The sequence below is a fragment of the Pituophis catenifer genome, unplaced genomic scaffold, assembly GCF_029215685.1.
Source record: "Pituophis catenifer annectens isolate HBS135680 unplaced genomic scaffold, rPitCat1.0.hap2 SCAF_8, whole genome shotgun sequence".
In the NCBI taxonomy this organism is placed as follows: domain Eukaryota; kingdom Metazoa; phylum Chordata; class Lepidosauria; order Squamata; family Colubridae; genus Pituophis; species Pituophis catenifer.
This window is the reverse complement of record NW_027256888.1, coordinates 7,650,320-7,662,209: the sequence shown is the minus strand read 5'-3', so window position 1 is coordinate 7,662,209 and position 11,890 is coordinate 7,650,320.

The window sequence follows — 11,890 nt, the reverse complement described above, 5'->3', positions numbered from 1 at the left end:
TTCCCATGCAAAGCAGAGCAAATAGCTCTCAGAAGAAAGCTATTTCCCCCCCTCACATCTTCGGTTGGAAGAGGAAAAAAAAAAAAAAAAAACAGATATGAAATAATTATAGCTGGGATTGTCATTCTATGAAAAATAATGCCTTTTGATATGCTAAAGCGAATACCAAAGCTTTCTTCCTTCGTGGGGACTGTTCCTCATTTTAAAATACAAACACAGCTGCACAGCAAACGCAGGTAAGGAATTTTAGTGAAATATAGGTAGTCCTTGACTTATAGTCAGTGGTGGGATTCAGCCGGTTCGGGCCAATTCGGGCGAACCAGTAGTTAAATTGCTGGCTCGCTCCTCCCCATCCCTCTCTGCCCCTTCCAGGAGTCCCCACGTGCCCCATTTTGGCTCCCAGGTAAGTGCAGGAAGGCCTACTAGACCCAAAACAGGGCCTGGGGGGGTGACATGCCCCCCCCCATGGCCCATTTTTCCTCCCAGGAGGCTGCACGGAGGCCTACTAGGCCCAAAACGGTGCAGGAGGCTGAGTGCTATCTGTCACACCCCCTGGCCACGCCCACCATGGCCACACCCACCCAGCTGGTCAGAGAACCAGTTGTTAAATTATTTGAATCCCACCACTGCTTATAGCCATCCATTTAGTGACCGTTCAGAATTTTCCAGCGGCTCTGGAAAAACAACTGAACGATGACCGTTTTTCACACTTATGACTGTGGCAGCATCTTCGTGGTCACGTGATCAAAATTCAGCTGCTTGGCAACTGACTCACAGTTATGATGGTGGCAGGATCCCGGGGAGTCACGTGATCCCCTTTTACGACCTCCTGATAAGCCAAATCAATGGGGAAGCCAGATTCGCTTAGCAACCGTGTTACTGATTTAACGACGGCAGTGATTCCCTTAAACAACTGGGTCAAGGAAGGTGGTAAAATGGGGCAAAACTCGCTTAACAACTGTCTCGCTTAGCAATGGAAATGTTGGGCTCAATTGTGGTTGTAAGTTGGGAACTGCCTGCAACGGCTACATTTTACAGCTGGCAGATTTTAAAATGATTCTCCCGCTGTTTGTGCAAAAATAGAGAAGGGGCTGCAGCCCACTACCGGGCCACGAGTTGTTTGTAACCGGGCCACGGAAGCGGTGTGCATGCATTCCCACTTGTGCCAAAGGTGCTTTTTCAGGAGGCAACTGAACTTTCTTATTTTTTTTCTTTTGAAGACATTTCACTTTTCATCCAAGAAGCTTCTTCAACTCTGACAGGAGAGTGGAGAACAGAAGGATTTATATTCCTTGCAGACAGCTGGTCATTTGCATCCTTTTAGAGGGTCATTGAAGCACTTGGAGGTTTATCTATGTCCTCAGGGTCACCTGAGTAGTGTAAATGGTTCCTGTAGTCTGAAAATTTTTCCTCCGGAAACCCATTCCTACTCCCACGCCATTCAAAGGGTGTTCATCCCAAACTGTATAGCTAAAAGTCTGTAGAGATTCTCAGTTCTCCAAATCATGGTTGTCCCAAAGGTGTTTTTTGTTTTTCAGCAGACAATTGGACTTTCTTGTTTTTTCTTTTGAAGACGTTTTGCTTCTCATCCAAGAAGGTTCCTTAGCTCTGACGGGATCAGGGATGGGTTCTAAAATATTTTACTACCGGTTCTGTGGGCGTGGCTTATTTTGTGGGCGTGGCTTGATGGTGATGTGACAATTATTTAGGATTTAGCAGAGGTACTGGTCTACCAGGTTTTTAACTGCTTGCAGAGTTGTACCGGTCTACTTGTTTGTTTTTGGAGGCACTGGTCTACTCATTTGTTTTTGGAGACATCGGTCTACTCATTCGTTTTTGGAGGCACCGGTCTACTCATTTGTTTTTGGAGGCACCGGTCTACTCATTCGTTTTTGGAGGCACCGGTCTATTCATTTGTTTTTGGAGGCACCAGGAAGAACCCACCACTGGACAGGATGGTGGGGAATGGAAGGATTTATATGTCAGCGTCCCAGCACTGACATATAATAATGAGGGGAGAAGCTTGAACTTTTGCCTACTAAATCCCTTTGAAGATTCTGTCTCCTCGGAGATGGGAGAGGGGGGAGACATTCCTGTGATCTGACGAAGAAGGGATCAGGAAAGTGACTTGGAAGATAGCCAATGAGAAGCAGAGAATTGGGGATCGGAAAGGGAGGGATAGGGGGGCAAAGGTCAGTACTGACCGCGAAAGAGATCAGATTGCTGTGCTCGAATAAAGAGAAAATTTACTTAAAGATCGGCAGTTTGGAAATTCATTTATTTTGAGATAGCAATGAAACCTGACATTATACTCCTTGAAGACAGCTCGTAATCCTTTCTTAGCAAGCACCTAGAAGCCAAGAGCCAATACATGCCAATTTTCAAGTTTGTAGGCTTTACGGTTCTGGAGATTTTGTGATCGCGGCGTGAGTGCTTTTCACTTTTATATACATAGAGAGGAAGCACCTTCACGTGGTAAAGTGATTTTCTTCCATTCACTTCTCTCTTGTCTCCATACACTGTATTTTTTATTTATCCAGCTGTGTCCTAATTTCACTTCTTAGTGATGTGAATATTTGAAAGAAATGGTTTATGGGACCTGATATTAATGGCTCGGTGGCTACCAAAATGCTGTTTTCTAACACCCAGAGAGAGTGGGTGTGTATATGACAACTGCCCTGCAGGATGTAATTTATCTTCATCTGCTTTGCAAGTCAGAACATATTGCATCTCTCTGTAGGGTCCTCTCTGTGGTGTCCAAATCACTCAGTATCAAAAATGGAAATTGACCTTTCGCCCTTTCTCATACTTAAATTTGCTAGAGTTGCACAATGCTTTGGCGATAAATTGGTTGAAAGATGCCTTGAAGCATTCTGGACATGAACATAGGACCGGTGTGGTACCCAGTGGTGGTCGGATCCTGCCGGTTTAACAACCGATTCGGTGATCACGTGTTTCACACACTCACACAGTTTTGACAAAACTAAACTTCCATGTTACGTCTGGTGAACTACACAGCTGAGGCACAGCAATCCGCTCTGCCGTGCGAATCAGCGGAGAGAATAAAGGTAAGTAAATTGCGCAAAGGTGGGTGGGCGGGCCCAGCTGATTGTCGGAGCGAACCGGTTTACTCCCAGCTGATCGTCGGAGCTACCGGTATGTCCGAACCAGTCTGAACCGGCTTAATCCCACCCCTGGTGGTACCCTTTAAAGAAGCCACAGCTTTTGTGGATGTGATAAGATAGTGAGGAGGTGGATATCCACTAAAGTAAAAGGCAATCCAGTCTAGATATGAGATGTGAGAGAAAGAGGGTGAAGACAGCACCTCCTTAACAGCTCACAGAATATTTTGTAGATGCGGATAGTACAGTCCTCCGTCTGGCAAGATTCTGTCTGTAGGTGTGAAACAATAAAGAAGCCATCTTGAAAGAATCACCACGTGTTATTTTTGGTTTTGACACCTGGACAGTTGCACCTTGCATTGCACTCGTATCAGAAGCACCAAGGATCTTCTGGGTTGAAAGTTTTAGCCAGTGACATCACTGTTGCCCGGAGAACACCCAGTTGGAGTCTCCTTTTATGTCCGAGCTGGAGCTGGAGCGAAGGAGAGAAGCTCACCCGACCCTACAACAATACTTGGGTCTCGAACGCGAGTTTGCTGCTTGTCAACCCAATGTCCTAACCACTCCAGCCACTTGTGTTCCTAGAGGGGCCGTTTCAGGCATGTGCTCCAAAATAACTGAAAGCTTTGTACAGAATTAATAAATAGACCTCGCAAATGATACCCCAATGATAGAGAGATTGGATATCTGGTCTTTTTTTTTTTAATTTGATTTATATGCCGCCCTTCTCCGGAGACTCAGGGCGGCTTACAATGTGCTAAGCAATAGCCTTCATCCTTTTTGTATATTTATACCAAGTCAGCTTATTGCCCCCACAAACTGGGTCCTCAATTTACCTACCTTAGAAAGGATGGAAGGCTGAGTCAACCTTGAGCCTGGTGAGATTCGAACCTGCAATAATTGCAGGCAGCTGGTCTTAATAACAGGGTGCTTTAGACCACTGTACTACCAAGGCTCTTTCATGATAAGTCTGGAGGAGTTGAGAAAAGTCATTATCTTTTCTGTGGTTGGTGTTTTCATTACACAAAATAATCTAATAGCAATAACACTTAGACTTATATACCACTTTACAGTGCTTTACAGCCAGAGGTGGGTTGCACATAATTTTACCACCGGTTTGCTGCGCACTGAAAATACATGTGCTTTGCTCACATTTGTGGCTTGCATGCATGCGCGCAGCTTAGAAAACATGGCTAAATAGGATGGCATAGCGCCAGGGAGGGTGAGTGGGCCCATAGGTTACTATTACCAATTTGCCCGAACTGGTCCGATACGACCACTGTTTACAGCCCTCTCTAAAAGGTTTACAGAGTCAGTCTATTGCCCCCAACAATCTGTGTCCTCATTTTACCAACCTCAGAAGGATGGGAGGCTGAGTCAACCTTGAGCCTGGTGAGATTTGAAGTGCCAAATTGCAGGCATCCGGCAGTCAGCAGAAGTAGCCTGCAGCACTACTCTCTAACCACTGTGGCTCATCGTTCCCATCTTTCCAAGGAATATGACCTAACAATAATAATAATAATAATCTAAAAATTCCTTCTTCCAAAGGAAATGGATCTATCCTTCCCCATGTGAAGGAACTTCATATTAAATTGTAGGCTTGCTTGCTAACTGAATGAAACATTGTGCATCTATTGTACATGCTCATAAGTACATAATAATGCAAAGCCCCCATTGTTGTGGCCCGCCAGTGGCCTGCGCGGATTGTGGCTAATCCCGATGACGAGGAGGCTAGTGTGGTGTCGCGCCAGTAGCCTGTGCAGCCGGTGCTCGCGTCGGACAGCGAGGAGGCTGAAGAGGATGTGGTGCCAGAGGCAGAGACTCAGCCAGGGCCTTCAGAACCTCCAGAGGCTCCTTCAAGTGGAGAGAGCGAAGTGGAGGAGCCTCTTCTCAATGCTCGGGCACGCAGGGCTGCCAAAAGGCAGGAGTGGCTACTCAGGAGGAGGAGGTCTACTCGAGACTAGGGCTTGTGGATAATTGGCCACTCCCTTAGCCTATTTAAGTCACACCCCGTTAGTAAGTTTCTTGCTAGAAACAACTTGTAATTATCATCAGAGCATTTTTGGAAAAGTCTTATCGTATCTTGTTTTCTGGGCTGGTTGCCAACCTTTGCCGGACTTTGGTTTATTCTTGCTACTTAATAAATTTGATAAGGACCGTTGGTGTGTGTCAATATCCTCGGGAATCCAGAGCTGGGGTAGAACACCCATGCCTATTTTAGGGTTTTCGATTTGTCAGGATAATTCCGTAGTCTACATAGTCTTAATTTTACCCGTTTGCATGCTGTGCTTTAAAAAGAGACTGGTTCTTTGGAGAGTCGCCCATATTATCTTTGTTGTTTTGCTTTAGTTATTTATTTATTTATTTTCCCCATCCCATCCTCCTCTAAGATTTTTTTTTTCCCTCTTCTCCTAAAACTTGGCCTCTTAAAACAGATTTGGTGAAAGTGTTTTCCTTTGTTCCTCTCTACCTCCCACTGGCTCACCCCAATGCTTTTTTAAAATATATATATATATATTTCAAAGCTTTTTCTGTCACAGTCTTTTCCCCTTAGTTGTTTCAATTATGCATCAACAAGGTGGATGTGTTCTTCGCTTTGCCGAGCTGGTTTCATTTTGCCACCTCAGCTTCACTAGCAGTCACCTATTTTTAACTTCAAAAGCACTCTTCCCTCCTTGAATGTCAGAAAGCAAACATGTTTCTATCGGAAGGGAAGGGAAACTTGCTCCTTGCCTGCCAGATTGTATTTATTTTTCCCATCCCATTCTCCTCTAAGATTTTTTTTTTTCCTCTTCTCCTAAAACTTGGCCTCTTAAAACAGATTTGGTGAAAGTGTTTTCCTTCTATTTAACATGGGTTTGTTGGGGCTTGGTCTCAGGAGCCATATTTTACTGGAGAAATGTGTCCAGGCATAAGTCCATTCTTTCCTAAGGAACTCCATAGTTCTTGAATACTTAGCGGTCCCTAAATTATTAATCGGGAGTTATGACGTTGCAACTTGTGAGGATAAGGTAACGATTGCCACAACTACAAAGGTTTGTTTGGATTGGCATGGAGGAGGAGGAGGAGGAGGAGGAGGAGGAGGAGGAGGAGGAGGAGGAGGAGGAGAAGAAGAAGAAGAAGAAGAAGAAGAAGAAGAAGAAGAAGAAGAAGAAGAAGAAGAAGAAGAAGAAGAAGAAGAAGAAGAAGAAGAAGAAGAAGAATGTTTTAGTTTCACAGGTCTCTTCTCTATAAGGTATTAGGGGACAGCTAGGCATTTCGCCATAACTTGAAGATTTTTAATATTATTTGTTCATAATTTTCATTGACAATAGTGACCGTCTTTCACAACTAGGATATTTGCAGATTTCCGAAGCATCGGAAGCAACTGAGGAGGGATGAATGGCTCTTCCTCATGCCTTAACGGCCTTCTTGGCAAAAAAAGTGACATTTTTAAGTGCCTGTCTATGTCTTATCATGAATCTCTGGAATAGATACTAGAAAAGAAAAGCCAAAATCAGTTAGGAAATGTAACTGGTGACTTTTCATTTTAAATATCAGCTATTGCACCTCGGAGCTCTTATTAATTTTGGACAACATATATGGCCATATCCTCTTGCTCTGCAGTTTTTATTTGGTGTGTTGCCTACCCTTAATTGGGCCCCTGCTGAACCTTTTCCCTGGTGGATCAACAATTATTGCATTATATAAGAGGCTTAATTTATGACTTTTTTAAAAAAGTCATTTGCCAAGGTTCTAATAGGTGACATGGAAACTTTTTTTCCAACAACTGTGAACAATGGTATCTAAGGGATTGCTTTTGTTTTTTAATGTTATTTTAAATGCTGTACTTTCAGTATCACCTAAAAATATCCCTTAAATACAAAACTTAATAGCCATCATCCATCCATCCATCATCCAGATAGCTAGACAGCTAGATAGCTATACATCCAGAATAAGAGAGTTGGAAGGAACCCTGGAGGTCTTCGAGTCCAACCTCCTGCTCTAGCAGGAGATCCTATACCAGGGGGGAAATCCAGCAGGTTCTGACAGGTTTTGGAGAACCGGTAGCAGAAATTTTGAGTAGTTCAGAGAACTGGTAGCAAAAATTTGAGTAGTTCGGAGAACTGGTAGCAGAAAGTTTGAGTAGTTTGGAGAACTGGTAGTGGAAAGTTTGAGTAGTTCGGAGAACCAGTAGCGGAAAGTTTGAGTAGTTCGGAGAACTGGTAGCAGAAAGTTTGAGTAGTTTGGAGAACTGGTAGCGGAAAGTTTGAGTAGTTCGGAGAACCGGTAGCAGAAAGTTTGAGTATGATCTGTCCCCGTACCCACACACACACACACAGCCAGCCGAGGGTTAAGGAAACACTTTGGCACACACCCAGGTCCTTATCTCCAACTTTGGCAGCGATTTACACACCGTCTGCCAAGTGCGTTTATTTCCACAGAAAACAGACAGATAACATACTCAGAGTCCAAACGTCCGACAACAATAAATATTTCTCTCAGCAGTTCCGGACGAGGCTTTAGTGACTATCCAAGGTTTACTTTGTTCGTCACAAAGATCACTGGCCACCACCCTCTATTATATAGTCTCTGGGGTGTGGTCCAGTGACTCAGTTCTAATCCCTAGCATGCCTCCTGAGCTGCTGCAATCGTTTATCACGCCTTCGGAGGCGTGCGTCCAGGAATGATGTTTCTCCATCACTCTGATCCGAGCCACCTCTCTCTCTGTTAATCTCCTCTCCCTCGGCGGTACCTGAGACAGTGCCAGAGGGGAGGGGCCTGGAGAGGGAGGCCTGGCTGACTCCTCTTCCTCATGCTCGGAGCTTTCTTCCTCCGATGGGACAGGCTCAGAGGGCGGGGCCACAACAGAGTAGTTCGGAGAACTGGTAGCAGAAATTTTGAGTTTGGTGGGCGTGGCAAGGGAAGGATACTGCAAAATCTCCATTTTCACCCCACTACAGGAGGAGGATACTGTAAAATCTCCATTCCTCCCCACCCCATTAACCTGCTTTCCAGTTCCGTTCTCCAGTGCAGGGCAACAGCCGATCAGCTGAGGGGGGACTCGGGAGGTAGCCAATAGAATGGGGGGGTGGAGCCAGTCAGAGGTGGTATTTGCCGGTTCTCCGAACTGCTCAAAATTTCCGCTACCAGTTCGCCAAAACTGGTCAGAACCGGCTCAATACCACCTCTGGTTACATTGCATAGCTCTTGAAAAGCCTCAGTTTATCAGGCCATCTGAAAAGAATTATGGTTTAAACGTAAGTTTATGCAAATAATAGTGTGTTCCTCTAGCTCCGGGCTGTTAAATTTGCAGCCTGCAGGCCGGATGTGTCACACACTGGCCACACCCACACCCAGTTTAGCAAAAGGGGGGGAAGTCCTGATACATCATGTGACACCGCTGTGACGATGTAAGTTTGACACCTCTGCTCTAGCTAGTTCTACAGCTTTGGGCTTGTACCATCAAACAGCTCAATTCTACAGCCTTATGCTATCCTTTTGTCAGTCCTAGAGGAGATCAACCTGACTGCTCTTTAGAAGGCCAGATCCTGAAGATGAAACTCAAATATTTTGGCCACCTAATGAGAAGGAAGGACTCCCTGGAGAAGAGCCTAATGCTGGGGAAGATGGAGGGCAAAAGAAGAAGGGGACGGCAGAGAATGAGGTGGCTGGATGGAGTCACTGAAGCAGTAGGTATAAACTTAAATGGACTCTGGGAGATGATAGAGGACAGGAAGGCCTGGAGGAAGGTTGTCCATGGGGTCGTGATGGATCGGACACAACTTCGCAACTAACAACAAATGCTATCCTTTTGATTCTTCTTTCAGTTATGGTGAGGGGACCACATCTAGACAAAGGATCAACCTTCCCAGTCTCCATTTCAGGACTCAGTAGACTCAAAATATTTAAAGTCAAATCCCGATTAAAACTTCTCAGGAGGAAATGTGAAAATCATGCATAATCCCAACTGGTTTCTTTGACCTTGGGCCAACCCACTTCTCAAGAAACCACAATATTTTGTCAAACCACAATATTCTTACAACAATCCAGTCTCACCAAGGGCAGTTTTTGAGTTCTCTTTGAATGACAGTTCTAAATATCTCTTTGATCATGGTTTGCAATCTGTGTTTTTAAAGACAGCACATTAGAAACAAGGATATGGATTTGGAAGGAGGCAAATGCATATGTATTTTTCCTACGGTGCATACTCTTTCTAACTGACAAGCTTAGGAAATATATTTCTATACATATATATAATATTATATATATACACACAAATGTGTTTGTTTGTTTGTGTTGGGTGGGTTCTAAATTTTTTTACTACTGGTTCTGTGGGCGTGGTTTATTTTGTGGGCGTGGTTTGATGGTCATGTGACAATTCTTTAGGATTTAGCAGAGGCACTGGTCTACCAGGCTTTTAACTGCTTGCAGAGCTGTACCGGTCTACTCATTTGTTTTTGCAGGCACTGGGCTACCCATTTGTTTTTGGAGGCACCGGTCTACTCATTTGTTTTTGGAGGCACCGGTCTACCCATTTGTTTTTGGAGGCACTGGTCTACTCATTTGTTTTTGGAGGCACCGGTCTACCCATTTGTTTTTCGAGCGCACTGCTCTACCAGCACACTGCCTTTTAACACTGATCAGCTGTAGGGCGGCCCTTTGAAGCCCCGCGGCAAGAGTTTAAACAGTTTTTTTTCCTTCTAGCCAATCAGCTGGGACTCGGGAGGCAATGAATAGATTGGGGGCGAGGCCAAATAAAAGGTAAGAAAAACACGGGGGGAAGGCTGGAGGGCCCAGCTCCCGAACAAAGAGAACCGGTTCGGTGACGTCATATCATCACCGCTACTGGCTCGGCCGAACCGGGAGGAACCCACCACTGGTGTGTGTGTGTGTGTGTGTGTGTGTGTGTGTGTGTGTGTGTGTATAAACACATTTCCTGGGTTTGTCATTCATACACATACACACACACTTTTTTAGCATTAGCATATACATTTTGGTATATAAGCTTTATTTAACAGTATTCTAACATTATAAAAAGATCTCATTATAGAGACCAAATTTGTCATCCATCTCCCTTTTCTGAAACTGATTATTTTTGAACCAGGTCAATATTTAATATATATATAAAAAAAAGTATTTTGGTTATTTTAATATTTTGACCAATGTATCTCATGATTCAGGATCTTTGTTTGTTTGTTTTCATGGGATGTTAATAGTCATCGGAACTTTCAAAGAAGTTCCGTGTACAATGTCATAACCTATTTTTAAAACGGTATTTCAACGTTTCCTATTCCTGCCTTCAATTCTGTAGGCTGTGCTAGCAAGCTATCTGACTTAACCATAAATATTGCATGTCCGTGTTTTGATTTACTTGCTTAGGGTTGTGACCCATTTCGTTAGAGCTGACTGCTTAATTAAGTTCCCGATAGTTTTTTTGGTTTCCATCCACTGTCCTAGTTTTTTGAAAGAATTAGCCAACACGAAGCCTGCATACTTTTGTCGTTGTCCCATCAATTACATTGTCCTCTAATCAGTTGTCCTCCACCACCCCTCCACACACACACACCTCTCTTATTAGCTGTGTGTTTGATGAGATTTTAATTTCGAGACACTTTGGAGATGCCCGACAGAACATTAAATTCATATTGATCACGTAGCCACAAAACTGTTTATAAGGGACAGTGTTGCAGCATTTAATTCCCTGTCTAATATTTTGAAAGCAGCTGGCTCAAACCATTTGGTTCTCTTGGCCCAAAAACTAATTTTGCTGTCTACTAGTCATTTGCATCCAAATAAATCCACAGACATGTAGGAAAAGAGAGAGAGAGAAAAAGCTGTCCTTGTACTTTGCTCTAAAGCAAAGTAGTTTCTGATTACATTACGTTTTCCATAATTCGGCGGTCTCAGGCAGACACGCGTATACATTAAAAAATAAAATAAAATAAAGAGTAACAGTCTGAAATTTTGAAATATTATCAAGAATAGTCTTGATTCTTGATTTTGGAGTCCTTCCACATTCGTTCAATCATGCCCAAGCTTCCTTGCCAATTATTGTAGTCCGTAATGAGATATGAGGACAATTTGTAATCAGAGTACATTTCAACTTCCCTAATTTGTTAACTATTTTCTGCTGGGGTGAGTGTTTTTTCTTTTTAAAAAAATTGATTTATATGCCGCCCTCCTCCGGAGACTCAGGGCGGCTTACAATGTGCTCAGCAATAGCCTTCATCCTTTTGTATATTTATACAAAGTCAGTTTATTGCCCCCACAACTGGGTCCTCAATTTACCTACCTTAGAAAGGATGGAAGGCTGAGTCAACCTTGAGCCTAGTGAGATTCAAACCTGCAGTAATTGCAGGCAGCTGGTCTTAATAACAGGGTGCTTTAGACCACTGTACTACCAAGGCTCTAGTGTGAGTTATAATCTAAACCTTCAGTGTTGAAGAACCTTAGATGTAAAAAGTCTGATTAGTTTTAAGTGTCTGTGGAGATTCTCCATCATCCATGTCATGGTTGTCCCAAAGGTGCTTTTTCAGGAGGCAACTGGACTTCCGTGTTTTTTTATTGAAGACGTTTCACTTCCCATCGAAGAAGCTTCTTCAGCTCTGACTGGATGGCAGGGCATGGAAGGATTTATACTTCTTGCAGACAGCTGGACATTTGCATCCTTTTAGAAGCACTTGGAGGTTTATCTGTGTCCTCAGGGTCACCTGAGTAGCATTTCTGCTACCGGTTCGCCTGAACTGGTCCGAACCGGCTGAATACCACCTCTGACCACAAGGATA